The 24,069-nt window shown below is 43.4% G+C and overlaps 1 pseudogene; it reads left to right on the forward strand.

The window, feature by feature from the left end:
- LOC135199720 (rab3 GTPase-activating protein non-catalytic subunit-like) overlaps nt 1-24,069 on the forward strand; it is a 79,203-nt pseudogene that overhangs the window by 21,907 nt on the left and 33,227 nt on the right.

A 24,069-nucleotide genomic window follows, 5' to 3' on the forward strand; every position in this document is an offset into this window, starting at 1 on the left:
CTTAGCGGTTCTTCTGAGGATGTTGATGAAGAAACAACCTGCTACGTCTGCTTCGTCAGATTATCAAGTTTTTGGCACGACTACTTCGTGATTCGTTTGGCGATACTTTCCAGCCTGCTGCTCCTCCTTCTCTCCCTCTCAGTTTTCGTGTCGAAGACAACAATGTCTAGGTTTCGTGAAGAGAAGACGTCGTTTATCTACTAGAAGAGCTTTCCGGAAGGTTAACGCCTGGATGGAGTCTAGGAAAGCAAAAGGGCCAGGACTACTTTCCCCTGCCTCCGTCTAGACTTAGCGGTAAGGCAGGGATGTGGTATGAGAGGCGAGGAATTAGGATTGAAGGTTCTACGTCTGCTCAAGGTGATTTCGCCAGCGTGGTTGATGCCTCAAGGAGGGCCCTTTTAGCCTCAGCTAAAGTATCATGGACGACTTCCGAAACTGGACATCTTTTGAAGGGACTGTTTAGGTCCTTAGAGGTCTTCAACTTCTTAGACTGGTGTCTTGGAGCTTTAGACAACCAATCTCGTAAGCCAGACTCGATCAGCTTGGGGGAGCTGTCCAGTGTATTGTCATGCATGGACAAGGCCATCAGGGATGGCTCAGAGGAGTTAGCCTCTCATTTTTCAGCAGGGGTTCTTAAGAAAAGGTCGCTTTATTGCAACTTTGCGGCTAAGTCTGTCTCTCCCCGCACAGAGGACAGAACTTTTGTATGCTCCCTTCTCGAGTCATCTCTTCCCCCAAGCTATGGTGAAGGATCTGGCAGTTAGTCTGCAAGAGAAAGCCACACAAGACCTGTTGGCTCAGTCTTCGAGACGTCCGGCTGGCCCTTCAACGTCGTCAGGAGCCCAACCGTTTAGAAAGCAGAAGCCCTTTCGGGTGGAGGGACTTCCGCTAGATCGTCCTCCTTGAGGAAGAAGCCTTCCTAGAGGTAGAGCCCCTTCCAAGTCTAGGGGCAAAGAAGTGAGAGATCGTGCCTTCAGTCACCGGTAGGAGCCAGGCTGCAGTTGTTTGCAGAAGCCTGGAGAGTAAGGAGAGGCAGACACCTGGTCTCTCGACGTCATAGAGAAGGGTTACAAGATCCCTTTCATAAAGCCGCCCCCCCGTTGACTTCCACTCCCAGGGACTTGTCCCCATCGTATCCTCAAACAAAGCGAAAGATACTTTTCGACCTGCTCGAGCAGATGCTCGAGAAACGAGCAGTGGAACAGGTTTTAGACCTGGCAACGCCAGATTTTACAACAGATTGTTTCTTGTACCGAAACAATCGGGAGGGTGGTGGCCCGCGTCTTGGATGTAAGTCGTCTAAACCTCTTTATAGAGAAGCAGAGGTTCAAGATGGAGACACCCTCAGTCAGTTCTGGGGGCCTGGCCTTAAGACCCGGATGGAGATTGGATGGTATCACTCGACCTCCAGGACGCCTACTTTCACGTCCCGATACATCCCCAATCGATGAAGTACCTTCGGTTCGTACTGAAAGGGAAGGTCTTTCAATTCAGGGCTCTTTGTTTCGGACTGAGTACGGCCCCTTTTATCTTCACCATCTTAATGAAGAACGTTGGCGAGGTGGCTCCATCTTTCCAACATCAGAATCTCGCTCTATCTGGACGACTGGCTCATACGAGCCTCCTCGCAGACCCGGTGCCTGAAGGACTTGCAAACGACTCTGTCTTTAGCTGCGTCCCTGGGACTTCTGGTGAACTTCGAAAAGTCACATCTGACCCCAACACAGTCCATCGTGTATCTGGGGATTCAGATGGATTCAGTGGCTTTTCGGGCTTTTCCGTCCCAGGAACGTCAGCAACAAGGCATAGAAAAAGTGTCGGCCTTTCTAGGGAAGGATTCATGCTCGGTGAGGGAATGGATGAGTCTGCTGGGGACCATTTCCTCGCTGGGAGAAGTTTGTTTCCTGGGGAGGCTACACCTCCGACCTCTTCAGTTCTTTCTGTCGGACAGCTGGACAGAAAAGGACAACTTCGACATGAAGTTAAGCATCTCGGAAGAGGTGAAGAACCGTCTAAGATGGTGGCTCGATCCGTGGAAGCTGTCAGAGGGCATATCCCTCAAGCTTCAGAACCCGACCTAGTGTTGTTCTCCGACGCGTCATCCACGGGGTGGGGAGCAACTCTAGGGGGGGAGGAAGTGTCAGTACCTGGAGAGGGAACAGGTAACCTGGCATATCAACTTCAAAGAGCTGGTAGCGGTTCAATTAGCGCTCCAGTTCTTCCAGAACAAAGTCTCCCGTCATGTAGTTCAGGTCAACTCGGACAACAACACAGCCCTGGCATACTTGAAGAAACAAGGAGGAACACATCTCGCTCCCTGTTCGCTCTAGCGAAAGAGATCCTACTTTGGGCAAAGGAGAGAGAAGTCACAATATTGACAAGGTTCATTGCCGGAGTCGAGAACGTCCGGGCAGATCTCCTCAGTCGACAAGGACAGTTATTGCCGACAGAGTGGACTCTCAATCAAGACGTATGCCAGGAGCTGTGGGGTCTTTGGGGATGCCCCTTAGTGGACATCTTTGCAACGTCAAGGACGGCGAGGGACTTCCTCTGTATTGCTCCCCGCGGTTCTCGATCCGGGAGCAATAGCAGTAGACGCCCTTCTATGGGATTGGACGGGCCTGGATCTCTACGCTTTTTCCCCCTTCAAGATCCTGGGGAGGTGATGAGAAAATTCGCAGCATCGGAGGGGACGAGGTTGACTTTAATCGCCCCCTTTTGGCCCGCAGCGATCTGGTTCACAGAGGTGATGTTCTACCTAGTGGATTATCCGAGATCTCTTCCGTTAAGGAGAGATCTACTCAGACAGCCCCACTTCGAGAGGTACCACAAAAACCTCTCCCGCTCTGAGTCTTGACTGCGTTTCAGACTATCCAAAAGTTGGCCAGAGCGAGAAGTTTTTCGAAATCAGTGGCTAAAGCTATCGCCACCGCGAGGAGACCATCATCAATCGCGGTTTACCAATCGAAGTGGGCAGCCTTTAGAAGTTGGTGTAAGAGAAAAGGAGTTTCCTCTTCCACTACCTCTGTGAGCCATGATCGCCGACTTCTTGCTTTATCTTAAACAGATCTGAAGTTGGCAGTGTCAACTATTAAAGGCTACAAAAGCGTCCTATCTGTAGTTTTTCGCCATAGAGGTCTTGACCTCGCTAATAACAAGGATCTCCAGATCTATTGAGATCTTCGAGACGACCAAGGTACCGCTACCGAAGCTACCTTCGTGGAACCTGGATGTGGTCCTCAAATATTTAATGTCAAATCGCTTTGAACCTCTTTCCTCTTCGTCTCTAAGAGATTTGACGAAGAAAACTGTATTCCGAAAACCTTTCCAATCCGTGGCCTAGAAGGTTCAGATCAAGGGTATGGCAGAGATCATTGGTCAAGAGCCAGAAAGAGTCCTGTGTCCTGTTAGGGCTCTTAGAGAGTATATTCGTAGAACGAATTGATTGCCGAGGTTCTGCGGCGAACTTATGGTGTTCGGTCAAGAGACCAAACATGCCCATGTCCAAGAATGCACTGGCATTCTTTTTAAGAAACACCATTAAAGAGGCGCACTCTTCTTGCAAAGACAGCGACTTTAAGATACTAAAAGTTAATGCACACGAAGTAAGGGCTATTTCGACCTCAATAGCCTTTCAGAAAAACATGGCTCTTAAAGACATTTTAAGTGCTACTTTTTTGGAGGAGTAACATCAGTGTTCGCCTCGCACTACCTACGGGAGGGTGAGAACGACCTATGAAACTGTTACTCTCTTGACCTCATACGTCGCCGCAGACACTATTTTGGGGGCAGGAGGTAGCACTCATCCTTTCCACCCTAGAAAAGGGTAGGTGTTTTTAATATTGATGTTATGGTTTGTAGGGTCGGCTGCCGAGTACGGTCGTCCCTTCCTTTAGCCTTTGGTATAGGGAGTTTGTTGTTAGGCTAACTTAGGTGGTGGTTTTGCCTCGTTGCCCTCAGAAGTATGGTCATGGTCTAGTCACATTGTGGTCCCGTCCCCGTTGACAGATCATCTAGAGCGCACCAACTACACAGGTTGGTAACTAGTGAGCAGAAGCAGGCTTGGGTACAGTAATCACGAAGTCAGCTATGCTAACAGGTAAGGAACCAAGATGTCAATCATCTACATTATATGTTTCCTAAAATCCTTTTTCTGTCTCTCCACCGCCAAAGGTGGATTCAGCTATATATATATCGACAGGTAAGTTTCATGAACAAATGATATTGTTAAGATACAATAAAGTTTGTTCATACTTACCTGGCAGATATATATATTTTTTAGTACCCACCCACCTCCCCTCAGGAGACGTGTAGATAGAAATCTGATAGAAAATGGGAATGGTTCCTGATACCCGCCTCCCAGCGGCGGGAATGGGTACTAACCACCCTAATTTCCCACTACGTGTGTCGTAAGTTTTAGAAATTCTGTCGGACTTCAGAGAATACAGCTATATATATATCTGCCAGGTAAGTATGAACAAACTTTATTGTATCTTAACAATATCATATTTTGTTTTGGCACTATAAAAACCCATCACTTTATGATTGCCTTTAGGTTTATCAATTCCCTTTCCACACACATTCTGAAGAAGAATCCAGCACTCTTTGCACATTTTGGCTCCCAAGTCCTTTTACTATTGGCAGATAATAAAAGTATGTCTGTTGTTCTTAACAGTCCTTTTGACTTGGCTCCCGAGAACTTGATCAGTTCTCAGTTTTCATTAATAATTTTGCTGTTTTAGTTTATATTATCCTTCATTTCTGTATCTTGGTGATGGTTTTACATTAATGACTATACAGTGGCATCACATCTATTTAACAGACCTCAGCCTGTCAGGTTTCCTTGTTAATTGAATTCAACCAAGTCTGTATTTTATACTCGGTAGAATAGTCAGCTAAGTAGTACATTAGAGTCATCGGATGGTAGGATGGACATGTCAAAGCAGATAATCTTTCAAGTTATCAGACAGGGAAAACAAATACACACAACTGGCTCTTTCACTTGGAACTTGTGAGTGTGGGTCCTTATCCAGGATAAGTGACCCATCAAGCACCACTACTTCTGTTGTTTCCTTCACAAAGAATCTGCACTCTCAACGAAGTCTTTTGTATGTTTGCATCCCCACATAAAGTATGGATGGTAAATTTTTTCTTCAGTGTTAAAAGTTCTAACTGCAGTGTGCATTATAGATACATGAAGTACTGTAATGTACTTGCAGTACATTATGAAATGAGTAAAATAAGTATTTTATTAAAAAGTGAAGTGCTCTGAAATTCTGAGGCTGTGTTGTTCAATAAAGTGTAAATACTTATATCTACGATTTCCTTTTTATGAGTCGGCTGACTGATTAAACATCCAGCCAAGCAGATGCAAAGAGAGAATTAAGGTGGCTATGAGAGAGAGAGAGGAAGCTGCTTTTATGGGAGTTGTGTTACTCACCAGTTGTAATTATTTATAATGATTGTTTCATCTTTGGTTCTTATCTGATGTGCAGAGACTGGGAATAGAGGCTTTTATAAACCGGTGGGGTTTTAAGTATGAGACAACTGTTTCTAAGAGTTGATTTTTCTCCTGCCTTAGTTATAGTACAGTTATTAGTATAGGTTTGCATGTCAAGTCCATAGCAAATATGTTATTTTGCATGCTAGATAATGTATACATATTTACTTTTTTACTGAAATATCTTTTTTTGTGTTATATAATATTTTGTCTTTTCCAGAATGGTTTGATCCTTCTCTCTCAGCTCTTTGAAGAAGGCTCCGTCATAAGTTTAAAATGTCGCACTCTGCCTAGCGGAAGCGCTGCTACGCTTGTACAGGATATGAGTGAGGAACTCATTATTCTTTACCCTCGTTCTATTACCACGATCGATGGATTTTCCCTCTTCCAAACCCTACGAGGGTGTAGAAACCAGGTAGCCAAAGGTAATCCTCTCAATATTTCACGTTTAATGTATGCAGTGAGTGATTATGGGTAATGTGTTGCATGTTCTGTATTTGATCTGTTCAAGATTGGTAACCTCAGCATACCATGCTAGCTTTTTTCTCTGGTATATTTAGAATCTATTTATACTTAAAAAAGTGAGCTACAGGAACTTTTCACCGGGCAACACAGGTCTTCCCAAAGAAATAGATTTTTCCTTCGTCAAAATCCCTTTATTCTTCATATATTTATAATGTTTCGGACCTAACATAAAAGAATTCAAGATAATATTATTTAGGTCGGAAATAGAAGCTTGACAGTGAGTGTGGCATATACTGTTGCATGAAAGTAGTATGAGCACAGCATTTGATTTCCACAAATCAGTATGTGAACTAGAGCATGCAGGAAAGTGTGAAAATGTCCTACTTACTCTAGACAGAAAAAGAAAGCAAAAGTTCCCCTTAACTAAATGCATAAAGATGTATTTTCTTATTAAAAAAAGTGAAAAAAAGAAAGGTTTGTGCCATCAAGAAAGCAAGCAGAAGCAGCTGCATTTATGTCATGTCAGTGCAATATCCCGAACATAAATATAAATGTCTGAAATTATTTTGATTACCCTGGGACACTGGTGTTGAGCTTTGATGTATTTAAAGGAATTTATATGAGAGAAGTTAACAGTTAGTGGTTGTAGCTTGTTGAATGTCATTGTGGTTGTTTTATGAATTATTTGTGTAAATATACAGATATCTGAAAGCGTGTAATTTATCTCGTTTACTTAAGGTGATAATTACAAAGTGGAAGTAAGAGATTTATGAAAGAAGAGGAACTTGTATGGGAGACCTGTATGACTTACTATACACTGTATTTTCCATCTGTCCATCCGCCTGTGGTGGTCGCGCATGGTAACACTGCATTCTGGGCTTTAAACAGTTATGCTATGTGTAAGTTTAAGACAAATACTAAAAGGATATCTGGGTGTACATTTGCAACTGAAAAGTGTTAAATAATTTTGTGTATGCGAATTACGCCGTTAATATTCGAAATAGGATTTTGTTCATGAACTTACCTGACAGATATATATATCTGTATTCTGAAGTCCGACAGAATTTAAAAATTCGCGGCACACGCAGTGGGCGGCCAGGTGGTAGTACCCCATTCCCGCCGCTGGGAGGCGGATATCAGGAACTATTCCCATTTTCTATTCATATTTTTTTCTGTCGCCGGTCGGTAAACAAACTGTTTACAGACCTCCGCCTAGGATTTTGAAACTTCATTAGCCACTTAAGTATCCTAATTATTCTTTCGATTATTAACTTGGATTTGTGGCTAGGCATACGCTATCGTAAATTTTTTCATTGCATTTGATGTCTGAAGCTAGTTAGCCTAGTTTCAGACTTTGTTGTCTGCATGGTAAGGTGAGGCTACCGTAACTTTCGGTAGACCACTCGCTTAGTATATATGACGGTTTTACATGTTTTTTCTTTGCATAAGGTAATTAGTGTAATGTGGTTGACTGATTACGGAAGAAGGAGGATTCAATTACGCATTTTAGAGCGTGTTAGAATCAGGAGTTTTCCTCCACAAATAATGAACCTTCTAACCTACTGTAGATTTTATTTTGCCTATCCCTGTGGTATGGCTTACTAGCCTAGAAATAAGTGTCTGCTAAGGATTACATCAAGTAATCTTAGACTAAAGTGCTCGCCTCTCCAACCAGTGGTGAAGTGTAGTGCCCCTTGTGTTGTGGAGGGGGCGTCAGATCGGCCCCATAATGCTTCTAGGCCTGGACCTCTGTCGGACTCCCAGGACTCAGGGAGAGGGCATGTCGAAAGCCGCAAGAGGGTTACGGGGGCTCCCACCGATCTGGCGTCCCTTCGGCAGAACCTGTTGACTCTTCCCAGGCTGCTAAAGATCGTGCACGTGCGCGAATCTTGAAAGATTGCTTCTCGTCCTCCGAGGCGTCCTCCCCCACACAGGGGTGGAGTTCTCGAAGGACTCGCGCCCCCATAAAGAAGCTTTAGAGAGAGGACGCTTCACGTCCTCTCTCTCGTCACGAGAGGATGAGAGAGTAAAGAGACCACATTTTCCCCTTTTTAGAAGAATGCACTGGCTCTTTTCCTAAGGACATTTAAGGAGGCTCATTCATCTTGCCAGAAGAGTGATTTGAGCCTCCTGCGAGTGAACGCTCATGTATATATCATTTATACATTATTAAGGAGGCTCATTCATCTTGCCAGAAGAGTGATTTGAGCCTCCTGCGAGTGACCGCTCATGTATACTCATGTATACATTATTAAGGAGGCTCATTCATCTTGCCAGAAGAGTGATTTGAGCCTCCTGCGAGTGAACGCTCATGTATATATCACTTATCATTATTAAGGAGGTTCATTCATCTTGCCAGAAGAGTGATTTGAGCCTCCTGCGAGTGAACGCTCATGAAGTTAGAGCGTTTCAACCTCGCTAGCATTCCAAAAGAATTTGGTAATCAAGGACATTCTTGATTCCACCTTTTGGAGGAGCAACTCAGTATTCGTCTCCTCTCCTCATTGCGCTCCGTATACGTTATGTAACGTTCGCTTTACTTCGATAAAGCAAGCTGATAAGTTTGACGGCCGGCAAGCTGCTTTGCACAGTCAAACAACTTATGTCTCTGGTCGGCATAAGAAGGGCAATTTAGACGTGAGGAAGCTTTTGGAGGGTTGCTCGACGTCCTATAAGTAGAGACATTCTCCAGGACGCTCGGCAAGCACCTTGCGGAAGACGAAAGCCATACGTCTTCCTTTAGTGTTCACACTCTTCAGGAGCAGCGTGCGGCTCTCCATGGAGACTCGCATGAGGACGTCCCTTAAAAATATTCCAATGTCATACGCAAAACGCGGTTCGTCATAACATTGAGATGTTGGCAAGGTCGCTCGCCAGGACGCCTCTTGGCGGGCCTTGCATGCATCAAGGCGCTCAACGAGTTCCTCTCTGAAACGTCGTTCAGAAGACTTGGTGTTTCTCTGCCTCAGACAACTCTCGTAGCTGGACGCTTTCCAGGACGCTTTTGAGGACGCTCGGCAGGAAGCTTTTGAGAACGCTTCAGCAGGACGCTTTCCAGCACGCTTTTGAGGACGCTCAGCAGGACGCTTTTGTGGACATTCGCCAGGACGCTTCGGTGGAAGCTCGGCAGGACGCTAGCGAGGACGCTCGCCAGGACGCTAGCGAGGACGCTCGCCAGGACGCTAGCGAGGACGCTCGCCAGGACGCTCGCGAGGACGCTTTTGAAGACGCTCGGCATCCTACACGTCATGACGCTCGGTAGAGCCACTTGCCAGGACGTTCTTCAGAACGATAGGCGTCCTACGCATCAAGACGTTCGGCAGGATTCCTGCAAGAACGCTCTTCAAGACGGCGTCGTCGAAGTAGAGGAAGGAGTTTGGTCTCGTCAAGATGTCTACTTCGCTTTCTACGAAGGGAGCGTTCAATAGAATCCATCACTTGATGAATTCCAGGAAAACTGTAAGCAGATTTCGGTGTCATAAAACGCCTCGTCTGCTTTCGGGATTGCGGCCTGGCGAAGGGGAAACATTAATTGGGTCCTTCCTGTCGTAAGCCCAGTCTCTAATCAGGAATCCTGCCCCTTCCTCGATTTCTGCGGGAATCGGGAAAAACTATATGCTCGAATTCCTGGATTACTTTCTGTCAATGTAAATGGGTTAGTTCTCATTGACAAAGATCTTCATAACATTTTATCGCTTAAGCGGATAAGTAACAAATTTCGGAAGAGCTCTCATTCATTTTCAGAACGAACGTGGGACAGTCGTTTTCCTTTTCTTTCTCTCTTCCTCGTCCAGGAAAGATGTAGTAGAGAATTCGATGTTCAAATTACTACAATACTTACGTAGTTTATCTTTGCGTCATTTTGCTAACGCATGGGTCGAGTCATATACGCATATCGTATTTACCTCTGCGGATAGAAGCCGAAAGAACTGTTGTTCTAATGTATTTATTTGACACTCCCTTCAACCTTCCAAGAGTTTTCGGAGTAAGAACAACTCTTCAGGTATTGTTACGACAACACCAACTCAGCTTCTGTATTTAGCGAATTCTGTTTCGTTTAAATAGGCCTGCTTGAGAGTGTCCTTTTGCTCGATAATATCATACTATTCCTTCGTAAAGGGAGTAGCTGGCAACTCAGGCAGATAGTATTCTGTTCTCCATTGAAGCTTTCCTTCGAGGAAGACTTCTCCTTCACTCTTTTTGATAGAGATCGAAGGTGGTCGATCTCCAATCCTTATTTTGTTTTCTTTAAGGAAAGAATTTAGGATGGAGATCGTTGTTCAGAATACTATAAATATAACTACGTATATTAACTCGCGACATGATTCTACTAAGCAGTTGAATTGTCCGAGGGGTAGGCGCATATCCTAGTTCTTCGGACGGATTGCGACTTAGACGAGAAGTATTCTAATTGAACTGCAACATCAACTCAGCTTCTGTATTTAGCGAATTTTGTTTCGTTTAAATATGCCTGCTTGAGAGTTCCTTTGGCTCGATAATTTCATACCTATCCCTTCGTAAAAGGGGAGTAGCTGGCAACTCAGGCATATAGTGCGAGACGATGATCAAGGCTGCTGTTACTGTGATCTACGCAGTACCGGCTAGCTCGGTGTCATGCGCGGTTGGTTACGTCTCTCTCCCTTGCGGGAATGGCTTAAACCGTCTCTTTGCCCTACAATCATGGATTTTAGCCTCGGGTTGAGGAAATTTCTAGTAATCTTGAATGATCATACCTGCCGTTTACTTAGAAAATTTCAACAAGATATCTCTTATACTTGTTAGGTGCGGGTTTACCGCACGGTAACATTCTGTACGAATCTACCGCGGCATAGCACTATAATAATGCTCTCCTGCTTATGCAAAGCGCAGCCTTATTTAGGGAAGGAAGCAGGCTGAGTGAGGGAATGGATGAGTTTGCTGGGGACCATTTCCTCGCTGGAGAAGCTTGTTTTCCCTGAATAAACAGCAATTCAGACCTCTACAATTTCCTCACGAAGAAATTGGAATAACATCAAAGATTTTGTAATTCTAATTTTCTCTTCAACGGCTTGAGGATCACCTCAGGTGATAGCGAGAGGGTGCCAGACATCCGAACAGAGAACAGATGTTCTGGCACATTGTCTGAAAGAATTGGAAGCCAAATTAGTCGGCTTTCCAGTTCCTCGAATGGGTGAGGTTGGATCGAGTGGCCCAAATCATCTCGGATAATTTCTCAGCTCTCTCATAGCTCGAGAAGAGAGAATTGGTTATGGGCTTGGGCACGGAACGTAACGATCCTCAATAGGTTCGTTAATCTAGTGCACGTCCGTGGGGGTCTTCTCGATCGAAGGCAACAACTACTGACGTCTGAGTAATCCTCACTAGAAGTATGTCGAAAGTGAGGAGAGACTGAGGGAGTCCTTTCGTTAAGTTTTCGTAATATTGAAGACGAAGGAGCTTCTCTTAAGTGTTCCCTTATTCATGATTCTAGAGGATTAGCTTTAGTCGCCACATGTTGGCCTCTAAGAGGTTGGATTCACAGAGGTCAGGTAATTCAGAGAATTGTCCAAAGACCCTTCCCGAGAGAATCGGTGTAATCAAACATCGTCACTTAGTGAAGTATCTAATATCTCTCCTCTCTGAGTCTGAAAGCGTTCAGACTATCGAGAAGCGATAAGATCTTCAAGATTAATGGCAGTCTCTGGCCAAGGCAAAGCAGTGCTGCCTATTTTCAGTTTTCAATCGGAGGGGCGTTTCTGGAGATAGTGAAGGGAAATGACTGTTCCTCCACCTCGACCTCTGTGAATTTCGTTATGGTTCTATCTTTCCGTATGAAGTATGAGATAAAGATAGAAGTCCTAACTGTTTGTAGAATATGCAAATATGTTGTTGACGGCCTCTAGGCTCAGAGATTCGGTTCTGTCAAACAACAAAGCTTCACGATCTTTGAGGTCTGTGGAGATCTTGTATTCTCTGGATCAAAGGTTCCGGCATGGAACTTAGACGTAGTCTGAGTTTCTGATGCCAAAAGCATTTCGAACCTATCCTTTCTGCGAACTTAATACACGTGACCAGAAAGGCTAATATTCTAACCGCTCTAGCCACGGCAAGGAGGGTTAGTGAGGTTTTAGCCATCATCAGAGGTTTTGGCTTTAAAGGACATAATGCGGTCTGTCCGCTAAGCCTTCCGTTCTTGATAAGAACGAAAAGAAACCTGTCTGACCATTGACCCGAAGGCTTGGAGACCAAGGGTATGGCACAAATTGGGATTGGGCAAGGGCATTAGAGAGTCCTGTGCCCTGTAGGGTCTCTCAAGTTTTATCTTGATAAAACTAATAGAAAGTCAAGGTCAAACAGACAATCTGCGGTGTTCCGTAAAAAGGACCAGACTAGTTCATGTCCAAGAACACCCTGGCATGATAAGCCAAGGAGTTCTTTTAAGAGGTCTCATTCATTAGTTTGCATAAAGATTTGAGATTTTTTTTCTTAATATCAATGCTCAAGAGGTGAGGGCGCGGCCTCGGAAGCATTTTCAACAGAGCATGGACACTCGGTAACATCCTGAGTGCCACGCTTTTGCGAAGCAACTCTGGGTTCGCTTCCACACTCCCGACAATCTGCGGTTGTTCCGTTAAAAAGACCAGGACTGGTTCATGTCCAAGAACACCCTGGCATTATAGCCAAGGAGTTCTTTTAAGAGGTCTCATTCATTATGTTTGCATAAAGATTTGAGATTTTTTTCAATTAATATGAATGCTCAAGAGGTGAGGGCGCGGCCTCGGAAGCATTTCAACAGAGCATGACATCAGTAACATCCTGAGTGCCACGCTTTAGCGAAGCAAACTCTGTGTTCGCTTCACACTCCCGACGGGATGTGAAGACGACATTTCAGATCCGTAAGTCGCTAGGACCATACATATCCGTAGATATATTATTGGGTGCAAGAAGCAACACGAATCCTATCCTATAGAAAAGGGATAGGTGTGCTTTTAACTTTGAAGGGTTGGTCGCTTGAGGGCGCGTTCCTTTTCTTTAGCCTAGAAGTTATGGAACTAACTTTGATAGGTTAGGTCAGGTGGTGGTTTTAGCTTCGGTGCCCTCAAAAGTATGGTATATGGTCTAGTCACATTGTGGTCACGCCCCCGTTGACAGATCATCTAGAGCGCACCAGCATTACAGGTCTCTACCTCGCTGGCAAACTCTAGTAACGCAGAAGCAGACTTTGGTGACAGTAATCACGAAGTCGGCTATGCTAACAGGTCAGGAACCAAGATGTATATCTCCTACTTAATTTAGTTTCCCAAAAATCCTATTCTGTCTCTTCCCACCATCCGAAGGTGGGATTCAGCTATATATATATCTGTCAGGTAAGTTTCATGAACAAAATGTTATTGTTATAATACAATTAAGTTTGTTCATACTTACCTGGCAGATATATATAATTAAAGTGCCCACCCACCTCCCCTCAGGAGACAGTGGCACTGATAAAAATATGAATAGAAAATGGGAATAGTTCCTGATATCGCCTCCCAGCGGCGGGAATGGGTTACTACCACCTGGCCGCCCACTGCGTGTGCCGCGAATTTTTAAATTCTGTCGGACTTCAGAAAATACAGCTATATATATATCTGCCAGGTAAGTATGAACAAACTTTAATTGTATTATAACAATAACATATTATTTAAAGCCCGGGACACAGTGTTACCATGCGCAAACACCAATGGCGGATAGACAGATGGAAAAAAGAGAGTATAGTTACTCAAGTTATACATGATGCTGTCGTCTCAGGATTTTTTAAATAAATGCATTCCCGGTTATCAATGGGGGTCCGTTCCCGGCAGGATGCTGATAAGCGAAAACCGCCATTAACTGAAACCGAGACCGCCGATAACTGGGAACTGCCTTTAGTATTGTGGAATTCTTAGATTTAATTCAGAAATTCTTTCCAGCTGCTGCCAGTGGAGGGAGAACGTCAGTGTCCCTCCCTTAGGTTACAAGAAGTGGGGATTGGTTGACCAAAGTTGTGGTAGCTGACTGTGTTGCGCCAGGTGTTACCCCTCCCTTCACGTATGACCACATGTCCCACACCTCGCTTTCTAAAGGCTGTAATCATACTTTCACACCAGGTAACATTTAATGTGAATCTTTTTCTTTTGGGGGGGAATGTTCTGATTTGTTCAAATAGGGGAAATAATTTCAGGCCTGTATACCAAGTGGTAACCATCTATCTATGAATGCCATAGTTCTTTTTTTTTTGCTAGTCTCAATGGATCACCTATCTGGAGTTCTCAATTGCGCGGTCAGTAGTTATAACTATCCAATGAAGAATTCTGTTTATTAATGGCCTGTCTCTCACTCTCTTGTACTTCACTATCCTTTGGGCCTTCACCAGTGGAAGTTCACCTTATTGCGTATAAGACTCAGGCCTTCATTCATTTCCACTTTATTACTGTAGCACTTTCTTTACAGTATGTATATATTTTTCGTTGTATGGATCAGTGAGAGAGGCAGCTTCGTGCTCTTATTTAGTCCAGCCCTAAGAAAACAAGAGAAATTGGATGATGACAAAAATAGCAAGATTTACCCTGAAGGGAGCTGCAAACTGGTGCTTTAGAAGTAATAAAGCTTTGCTAGTAGACTGTATAAAACTACCTTGCAAGTTTAAGTGAAAATTAAGCTCAAACTTCTCCTAGTAGAGGTACACTAATACTATAAAACTAGTCAACAATTGTTCAGTAAGGTTGTTTATAATTCTGAGCCTGGTTAGCAAGAGAAGTAGTATTTGTAAAAAATGTGATTTCATGATAGAAACAAACATGATCTTTAAAATATTTTTATGTCCTGTTGTACATAACAAATTAATAGTAAATCAATTCAATTTCTTGGAATATACTGCATCAAATTTGTACTGATTGCTCTATTTGTTATGACAGGTGTTCCTGCAACGTCCTTACTAGTTACTGTTGGTCGTGTGCCTTTTGTTGGATTTCTGTGTGCTCATGAGGGTACTGCGCCTCCCTTTGTTGCTGATGTTGCCTTGCATTATGCGAATAAATTGAAAGACGCCTTAGTGTCAGCAGCAAGGTATGTATGTTTTCGAATACATATAAGCAATACTACAAGAGAATACAGCATGATTGGAAACAAGCTGAACCTCTAGGGTGTTACACCTAATGTTAGGTTTTCTCAGATGAGAGAAGAGAGAGAGAGAGAGAGAGAGAGAGAGAGGAGAGAGGAGAGAGAGAGAGAGAGAGAGAGAGAGAGAGGAGAGAGAGGAAATTCATGCCTCAACATTAGGGCATTTGAAGGTGATGAGTACAGTATTTTTAGCTCTGTTAAATCCCTCTAAGTTATCATCACTAGTAGCAGTAGTAATATTAAAAATAGACAATTTAACCACTGAATTAACATTAACTCTCATAGGGCTGGTTAAGACCTGTCCGTAGTAGCAATTACATTACACAGTGTAATAAGTGAGTATTCATGCATTTTGTCATAAAATTTGTAAAGTATAAATATTTAGGTTGTATCTTGTGAAGTATCATTTAAGTTTTAATAAGGAATTACCACATTGGCAGATGCATTGATAATTTCTTTTTTTCCAGTGGATGGCTTTTTGGAAAAAGCAAAGGTAAAGACCCTGAAAAATCAAATCATAAGCCAAAAATCGAGCCAGCAACTCCTTTACCTTGCAAGTAAGATGTTTTTGTTTATTACAATGTATGTTTTTGTATGTCAAAATGAATCTGTTTCTCTACAAATAGCCAATTGCCAATTCAGGCAAACACAAAGTCATAGATTAGTAATTAATGCACAGTGGGGTCAGGTGGTAGGGTAAGACCTTCGATAGTGTTGGAAACTTCCTCCTTACCGGTAATTAAGCTTTGACATTTGTGTTTTCAAAATACGTAAAAACTATTCATCTTGTATTAATGACTGATCATTTTATTTATAATGTACTAAGAAGTGTGGTTAGTACCCTTTGTTATCATGACAATCATGACATGGTCAAGGCACTTCTTGGCATTATAGGAGTGGCCTGCCATTACAGCTTTTTAGGAATGGGAGTTCTTCATATATTTCAGGTAGCTTTGCTAGAGAGCATAGAGATGTGTCACTCGTAACTCAGGGCTCTGGATCTGAGTGGCACCAGTATGATAGTTAATGTGTTTTGCTATTTTCTGTCATCATAATTTTATATTCAGAAAATGAGTTATGGCATTATCAGTATAATACTACTTGTTTAGTAAATGGTAGTCACAAGAAAAGAGTAGAAAATTAAAAATGAGAAAAATCTGTCTATATTATTAACATTAAATTAATTGACTGATCTTGTTTCAGTAATAAAAAACTTATTTAGGGTAACTAATAAACTCCTGCAGCATGAAATGGATAGTTGATTACTTTCCTCTGCTTGAAATGCATTTGATTTACAGCATTAATTTTAATATGTGTGTGTGAGCTTTCGGTGACTAGCGATCCATCCATTATTTCGTTCAGGTCGTCAGTTCCAGATAAGAGACGCACTGGGTTATCTGTAAGTTTAGCTGCTGGTCGGAGACTAGCTGCAGTAACAGACGACTTTGGTCGGGTAACTCTCATCGACGTGAACAGAGGCATCTGCCTTCGTATGTGGAAGGGTAAGGTTTTACCAAGAGTTATAAGTAAAAGGTTTAAGCGTTTCATGCCTAACAAAGCGGAAAATATTCAGAACGTGATGATGGATATTAGTCTCAGTATATTAGATGTCCACGCGTTCCTTTGTATGGGGGATTTCATGGTGTTAGCTTAAGTATTAAACCTGTGATACAGTAATTTAATTTCTAGAATGCATCTTGATCTACATGCTGACAAATCAAATGGACTAGATTGCTTTGGTTTAAGAAATAAGTGCTTAAATTCTTCCCCCAAAATATTGTTAATAACTAAAAGTTATTTGCTATAAATGGTTAAGACTAAGATCCCTTATGTTATATGTTGGTCTCATTCGTTATTTTGATTCTGTAATGGGAAAATTCATACAGTGATTTTAGTCATGGTATGTTCTCTGCTGTAAACTGCTTGGTAGCTGTAGAGAGTTCTAACTATTTCCTATAATTTTTGCTTTTATTGCACGATCAAAGGCTATAGGGATGCAGACTGCGGATGGCTGGATGTGGAGAGTGAGTGGGGAGGGTCTAAGAGGCGGGTATCATTCCTGCTTATTTATGCACCACGGCGAGGCTTATTAGAAGTCTGGACTCCCCAGCAGGGACCTAGAGTAGCTGCTTTTAATGTGCCAAAGTATTCTAGGTATGTATATTAAATATATAGTTTAACTTTGTTGATTCATAGGTTAACGAATAACAAAAATGAAAATAGTACTTGTGTTGAATGGCCAGGTGAAATATTATGACTTATTACAATATATAGTGATGGCATTATCTTTTTATTTCCCCTACTAATGACTTTATTTTATGGCATCCCTAGGCTTATATACACCCCCACATACAACTCCTTGGTGTAAATAGTGTGCGAGGTGTACGTTGTAAAGTTTTTCCTGTGATTTTTTGTTACTCAGGACGGGACCATTAGTGAGATTTCTATTCCGTTCCACATCTAGCTTTAGGGTGAGTGTTTCTCAATGTATGTTTAGTTACTGTATATGTTGGTATTATAAAGATGTATACCCGTACTGTCATTTTCCAAATTTTCATACTTGTAACAAACCGATTAAAATTTCCTCCTTAGACATAACTTGTCCTGTTTGTTTTGATTTTTGTTCATGAAACTTACCTGACAGATATATATATAGCTGTATTTTCTGAAGTCGACAGAATTTAAAAATTCGCGGCACACGCAGTGGGCGGCCCCAGGTGGTAGTACCCATTCCCGCCGCTGGGAGGCGGATATCAGGAACTATTCCCATTTTCTATTCATATTTTTTTTCTGTCGCCGGTCGGTAAACAAACTGTTTACAGACCTCCGCCTAGGATTTTATTTTGAAACTTCATTAGCCACTTAAGTATCCTAATTATTCTTTCGATTATTAACTTGGATTTGTGGCTAGGCATACGCTATCGTAAATTTTTTCATTGCATTTGATGTCTGAAGCTAGTTAGCCTAGTTTCAGACTTTGTTGTCTGCATGGTAAGGTGAGGCTACCGTAACTTTCGGTAGACACTCGCTTAGTATATATGACGGTTACATGTTTTCTTGCATAAGGTAATTAGTGTAATGTGTGACTGATTACGGAAGAAGGAGGATTCAATTACGCATTTTAGAGCGTGTTAGAATCAGGAGTTTTCCTCCACAGTAAACAGAAGTTAGAAATAATGAACCTTCTAACCTACTGTAGATTTATTTTGCCTAACCCTGTGGTATGGCTTACTAGCCTAGAATAAGTGTCTGCTAAAGGATTACATCAAGTAATCTTAGACTAAAGTGCTCGCTCTCCAACCAGTGTTGTGAAGTGTAGTGCCCCTTGTGTTGTGGAGGGGGCGTCAGATCGGCCCCATAATGCTTCTAGGCCTGGACCTCTGTCGGACTCCCAGGACTCAGGGAGAGGGCATGTCGAAAGCCGCAAGAGGGTTTACGGGGGCTCCCCACGATCTGGCGTCCCTTCGGCAAAGAAACCTGTTGACTCTTCCCAGGCTGCTAAAGATCGTGCACGTGCGCGAATCTTGAAAGATTGCTTCTCGTCCTCCGAGGCGTCCTCCCCACACAGGGGTTGGAGTTCTCGGAAGGACTCGCGCCCCCCTAAAGAAGCTTTAGAGAAGAGGACGCTTCACGTCCTCTCTCTCGTCACGAGAGGATGAGAGAGTAAAGAGACCACATTTTCCCTTTTAGAAGAATGCACTGGCTCTTTTCCTAAGGACATTTAAGGAAGGTCATTCATCTTGCCAGAAGAGTGATTTGAGCCTCCTGCTGAGAACGCATCATGTATATATCATTTATACATTATTAAGGAGGCTCATTCATCTTGCCAGAAGATGATTTGGGAGCCTCCTGCGAGTGACCGCTCATGTAATACATCATGTATACATTATTAAGTGAGGCTCATTCATCTTGCCCAAAGAGAATGATTTTGAGCCTCCTGCGATGAACGCTCATGTATATATCACTTATACATTATTAAGGAGGTTCATTCATCTTGCCAGAAGAGTGATTTGAGCCTCCTGCGAGTGAACGCTCATGAAGTTAGAGCTGTTTCAACCTCGCTAGCATTCCAAAAAGAATTTGGTAATCAAGGACATTCTTGATTCCACCTTTTGGAGGAGCAACTCAGTATTCGTCTCCTCTCCTCATTGCGGCTCCGTATACTTATGATAACGTTCGCTTTACTTCGATAAAGCAAGCTGATAGTTTGACGGCCGGCAAGCTGCTTGCACAGTCAAACAACTTATGTCTCTGGTCGGCATAAGAAGGGCAATTTAGACGTGAGGAGAAGCTTTTGGAGGTGCTCGACGTCCTATAAGTAGAGACATTCTCCAGGACGCTCGGCAAGCACCTTGCGGAAGACGAAAGCCATACGTCTTCTTTAGTGTTCACACTCTTCAGGAGCAGCGTGCGGCTCCATGGAGACTCGCATGAGGACTCCCTTAAAAATATTCAATGTCATACGCAAAACGCGGTTCGTCATAACATTGAGATGTTGGCAAGGTCGCTCGCCAGGACGCCTCTTGGCGGGCCTTGCATGCATCAAGGCGCTCAACGAGTTCCTCTCTGAAACGTCGTTCAGAAGACTTGGTGTTCTCTGCTCAGACACTCTCGTAGCTGGACGCTTTCCAGGACGCTTTTGAGGACGCTCGGCAGGAAGCTTTTGAGAACGCTCAGCAGGACGCTTTCCAGCACGCTTTTGAGGACGCTCAGCAGGACGCTTTTATGGACATTCGCCAGGACGCTTCGGTGGAAGCTCGGCAGGACGCTAGCGAGGACGCTCGCCAGGACGCTAGCGAGGACGCTCGCCAGGACGCTAGCGAGGACGCTCGCCAGGACGCTAGCGAGGACGCTTTTGAAGACGCTCGGCATCCTACACGTATGACGCTCGGTAGAGCACTTGCCAGGACGTTCTTCAGAACGATAGGCGTCCTACGCATCAAGACGTTCGGCAGGATTCCTGCAAGAAACGCTCTTCAAGACGGCGTCGTCGAAGTAGAGGAAGGAGTTTGGTCTCGTCAAGATGTCTACTTCGCTTTCTACGAAGGGAGCGTTCAATAGAATCCATCACTTGATGAATTCCAGGAAAACTGTAAGCAGATTTCGGTGTCATAAACGCCTCGTCTGCTTTCGGGATTGCGCTGCCGAAGGGGAACATTAAGGTCCTTCCTGTCGTAAGCCCAGTCTCTAATCAGGAATCCTGCCCCTTCCTCGATTTCTGCGGGAATATTCTTGAAAACTATATGCTCGAATTCCTGATTACTTTCTGTCATGTAAATGGGTTAGTTCTCATTGACAAAGATCTTCATAACATTTTATCGCTTAAGCGGATAAGTAACAAATTTCGGAAGAGCTCTCATTCATTTTCAGAACCGAACGTGGACAGTCGTTTTCCTTTCTTTCTCTCTTCCTCGTCCAGGAAAGATGTAGTAGAGAATTCGATGTTCAAATTACTACAATACTTACGTAGTTATCTTTGCGTCATTTGCTAACGCATGGGTCGAGTCATATAGCTATCGTATTTACCTCTGCGGATAGAAGCCGAAAAGAACTGTTGTTCTATGTATTTATTTGACACTCCCTTCAACCTTCCAAGAGTTTTCGGAGTAAGAACAACTCTTAGGTATTGTTACGACAACACCAACTCAGCTTCTGTATTAGCGAATTCTGTTTCGCGTTTAAATAGGCCATGCTTGAGAGTGTCCTTTTGCTCGATAATATCATACCTATTCCTTACTTCGTAAAGGGAGTAGCTGGCAAACTCAGGCAGATAGTATTCTGTTCTCCATTGAAGCTTTCCTTCGAGGAAGACTTCTCCTTCACTCTTTTGATAGAGATCGAAGGTGGTCGATCTCCAATCCTTATTTTGTTTTCTTTAAGGAAAGAATTTAGGATGGAGATCGTTGTTCAGAATACTATAAATATACTACGTATATTAACCTCGCGAACATGATTCTACTAAGCAGTTGAATTGTCCGGGGAGGGGTAGGCGCATATCCTAGTTATCTACGGATTGCGACTTAGACGAGAAGTATTCTAATTGAACTGCAACATCAACTCAGCTTCTGTATTTAGCGAATTTTGTTTCGTTTAAATATGCCTGCTTGAGAGTTCCTTTGGCTCGATAATTTCATACCTATCCCTTCGTAAAAGGAGTAGCTGGCAACTCAGGCATATAGTGCGAGACGATGATCAAGGCTGCTGTTACTGTGATCTACGCAGTACCGGCTAGCTCGGTGTCATGCGCGGTTGGTTACGTCCTCTCTCCCTTGCGGGAATGGCTTAAAACCGTCCGGTCTTTGCCCTACAATCATGGATTTTAGCCTCGGGTTGAGGAAATTTCTAGTAATCTTGAATGATCATACCTGCCGTTTACTTAGAAAATTTCAACAAGATATCTCTTTATACTTGTTAGGTGCGGGTTTACCGCACGGTAACATTCTGTACGAATCTACCGCGGCATAGCACTATAATAATGCTCCTCCTGCTTATGCAAAGCGCAGCCTTATTTAGGGAAGGAAGCAGGCTGAGTGAGGGAATGGATGAGTTTGCTGGGGACCATTTCCCTCGCTGGAGAAGCTTGTTTTCCCTGAATAAACAGCAATTCAGACCTCTACAAATTTTCCTCACGAAGAAATTGGAATAACATCAAAGATTTTGTAATTCTAATTTTCTCTCAACGGCTTGAGGATCACCTCAGGTGATAGCGAGAGGGTGCCAGACATCCGAACAGAGAACAGATGTTCTGGCACATTGTCTGAAAGAATTGGAAGCCAAATTAGTCGGCTTTCCAGTTCCTCGAAGGGTGAGGTTGGATCGAGTGGACCAAATCATCTCTGGATAATTTCTCAGCTCATCTCATAGCTCGAGAAGAGAGAATTGGTTATGGGCTTGGGCACGGAACGTAACGATCCTCAATAGGTTCGTTTAATCTAGTGCACGTCCGTGGGGGTCTTCTCGATCGAAGGCAAACAACTACTGAGTCTGAGTAATCCTCACTTAGAAGTATGTCGAAAGTGAGGAGAGACTGAGGGAGTCCTTTCGTTAAGTTTTTCGTAATATTGAAGACGAAGGAGCTTCCTCTTAAGTTGTTCCCTTATTCATGATTCTAGAGGATTAGCTTTAGTCGCCACATGTTGGCCTCTAAGAGGTTGGATTCTTCACAGAGGTCAGGTAATTCAGAGAATTGTCCAAAGAAAGACCCTTCCCGAGAGAATCTTGTGTATCAAACATCGTCACTTAGTGAAGTATCTAATATCTCTCCTCTCTGAGTCTGAAAGCGTTCAGACTATCGAGAAGCGATAAGATCTTCAAGATTAATGGCAGTCTCTTGGCCAAGGCAAAGCAGTGCTGCCTATTTTCAGTTTTCAATCGGAGGGGGCCGTTTCTGGAGATAGTGAAGGGAAATGACTGTTCCTCCACCTCGACCTCTGTGAATTTCGTTATGGTTCTATCTTTCCGTATGAAGTATGAGATAAGATAGAAGTCCTAACTGTTGTAGAATATGCAAATATGTTGTTGACGGCCTCTAGGCTCAGAGATTCGGTTCTGTCAAACAAACAAAGCTTCACGATCTTTGAGGTCTGTGGAGATCTTGTATTCTGGATCAAAGGTTCCGGCATGGAACTTAGACGTAGTCTGAGTTTCTGATGCCAAAAGCATTTCGAACCTATCCTTTCTGCGAACTTAATACACGTGACCAGAAAGGCTAATATTCTAACCGCTCTAGCCACGGCAAGGAGGGTTAGTGAGGTTTTAGCCATCATCAGAGGTTTTGGCTTTAAAGGACATAATGCGGTCTGTCCGCTAAGCCTTCCGTTCTTGATAAGAACGAAAACCTGTCTGACCATTGACCCGAAGGCTTGGAGACCAAGGGTATGGCACAAATTATTGGGCAAGGGCATTAGAGAGTCCTGTGCCCTGTAGGGTCTCTCAAGTTTTATCTTGATAAAACTATAGAAAGTCAAGGTCAACAGACAATCTGCGGTGTTCCGTAAAAAGACCAGACTAGTCATGTCCAAGAACACCCTGGCATGATAGCCAAGGAGTTCTTTTAAGAGGTCTCATCATTATGTTTGCATAAAGATTTGAGATTTTTTCTTAATATCAATGCTCAAGAGGTGAGGGCGCGGCCTCGGAAGCATTTCAACAGAGCATGACACTCGGTAACATCCTGAGTGCCACGCTTTTGCGAAGCAACTCTGGGTTCGCTTCACACTCCCGACAATCTGCGGTGTTCCGTAAAAAAGACCAGACTGGTTCATGTCCAAGAACACCCTGGCATTATAGCCAAGGAGTTCTTTTAAGAGGTCTCATTCATTATGTTTGCATAAAGATTTGAGATTTTTTCTTAATATGAATGCTCCAAGAGGTGAGGGCGCGGCCTCGGAAGCATTTCAAAGAGCATGACACTCAGTAACATCCTGAGTGCCACGCTTTAGCGAAGCAACTCTGTGTTCGCTTCACACTCCGACGGGATGTGAAGACGACATTTCAGATCCGTAAGTCGCTAGGACCATACATATCCGTAGATATATTATTGGGTGCAAGAAGCAACACGAATCCTATCCTATAGAAAAGGGATAGGTGTGCTTTTAACTTTGAAGGGTTGGTCGCTTGAGGCGCGTTCCTTTTCTTTAGCTAGAAGTTATGGAACTAACTTTGATAGGTTAGGTCAGGTGGTGGTTTTAGCTTCGGTGCCCTCAAAAGTATGGTCATATGGTCTAGTCACATTGTGGTCACGCCCCGTGACAGATCATCTAGAGCGCACCAGCATTACAGGTCCTTCTACCTCGCTGGCACTCTAGTAACGCAGAAGCAGACTTTGGTGACAGTAATCACGAAAGTCGGCTATGCTAACGGTCAGGAACCAAGATGTATATCATCTACTTAATTTAGTTTCCCAAAATCCTATTCTGTCTCTTCCCACCATCCGAAGGTGGGATTCAGCTATATATATATCTGTCAGGTAAGTTTCATGAACAAAA

Source organism: Macrobrachium nipponense, chromosome 26 (genome assembly GCF_015104395.2).
Source record: "Macrobrachium nipponense isolate FS-2020 chromosome 26, ASM1510439v2, whole genome shotgun sequence".
Taxonomy (NCBI): Eukaryota; Metazoa; Arthropoda; class Malacostraca; order Decapoda; family Palaemonidae; genus Macrobrachium; species Macrobrachium nipponense.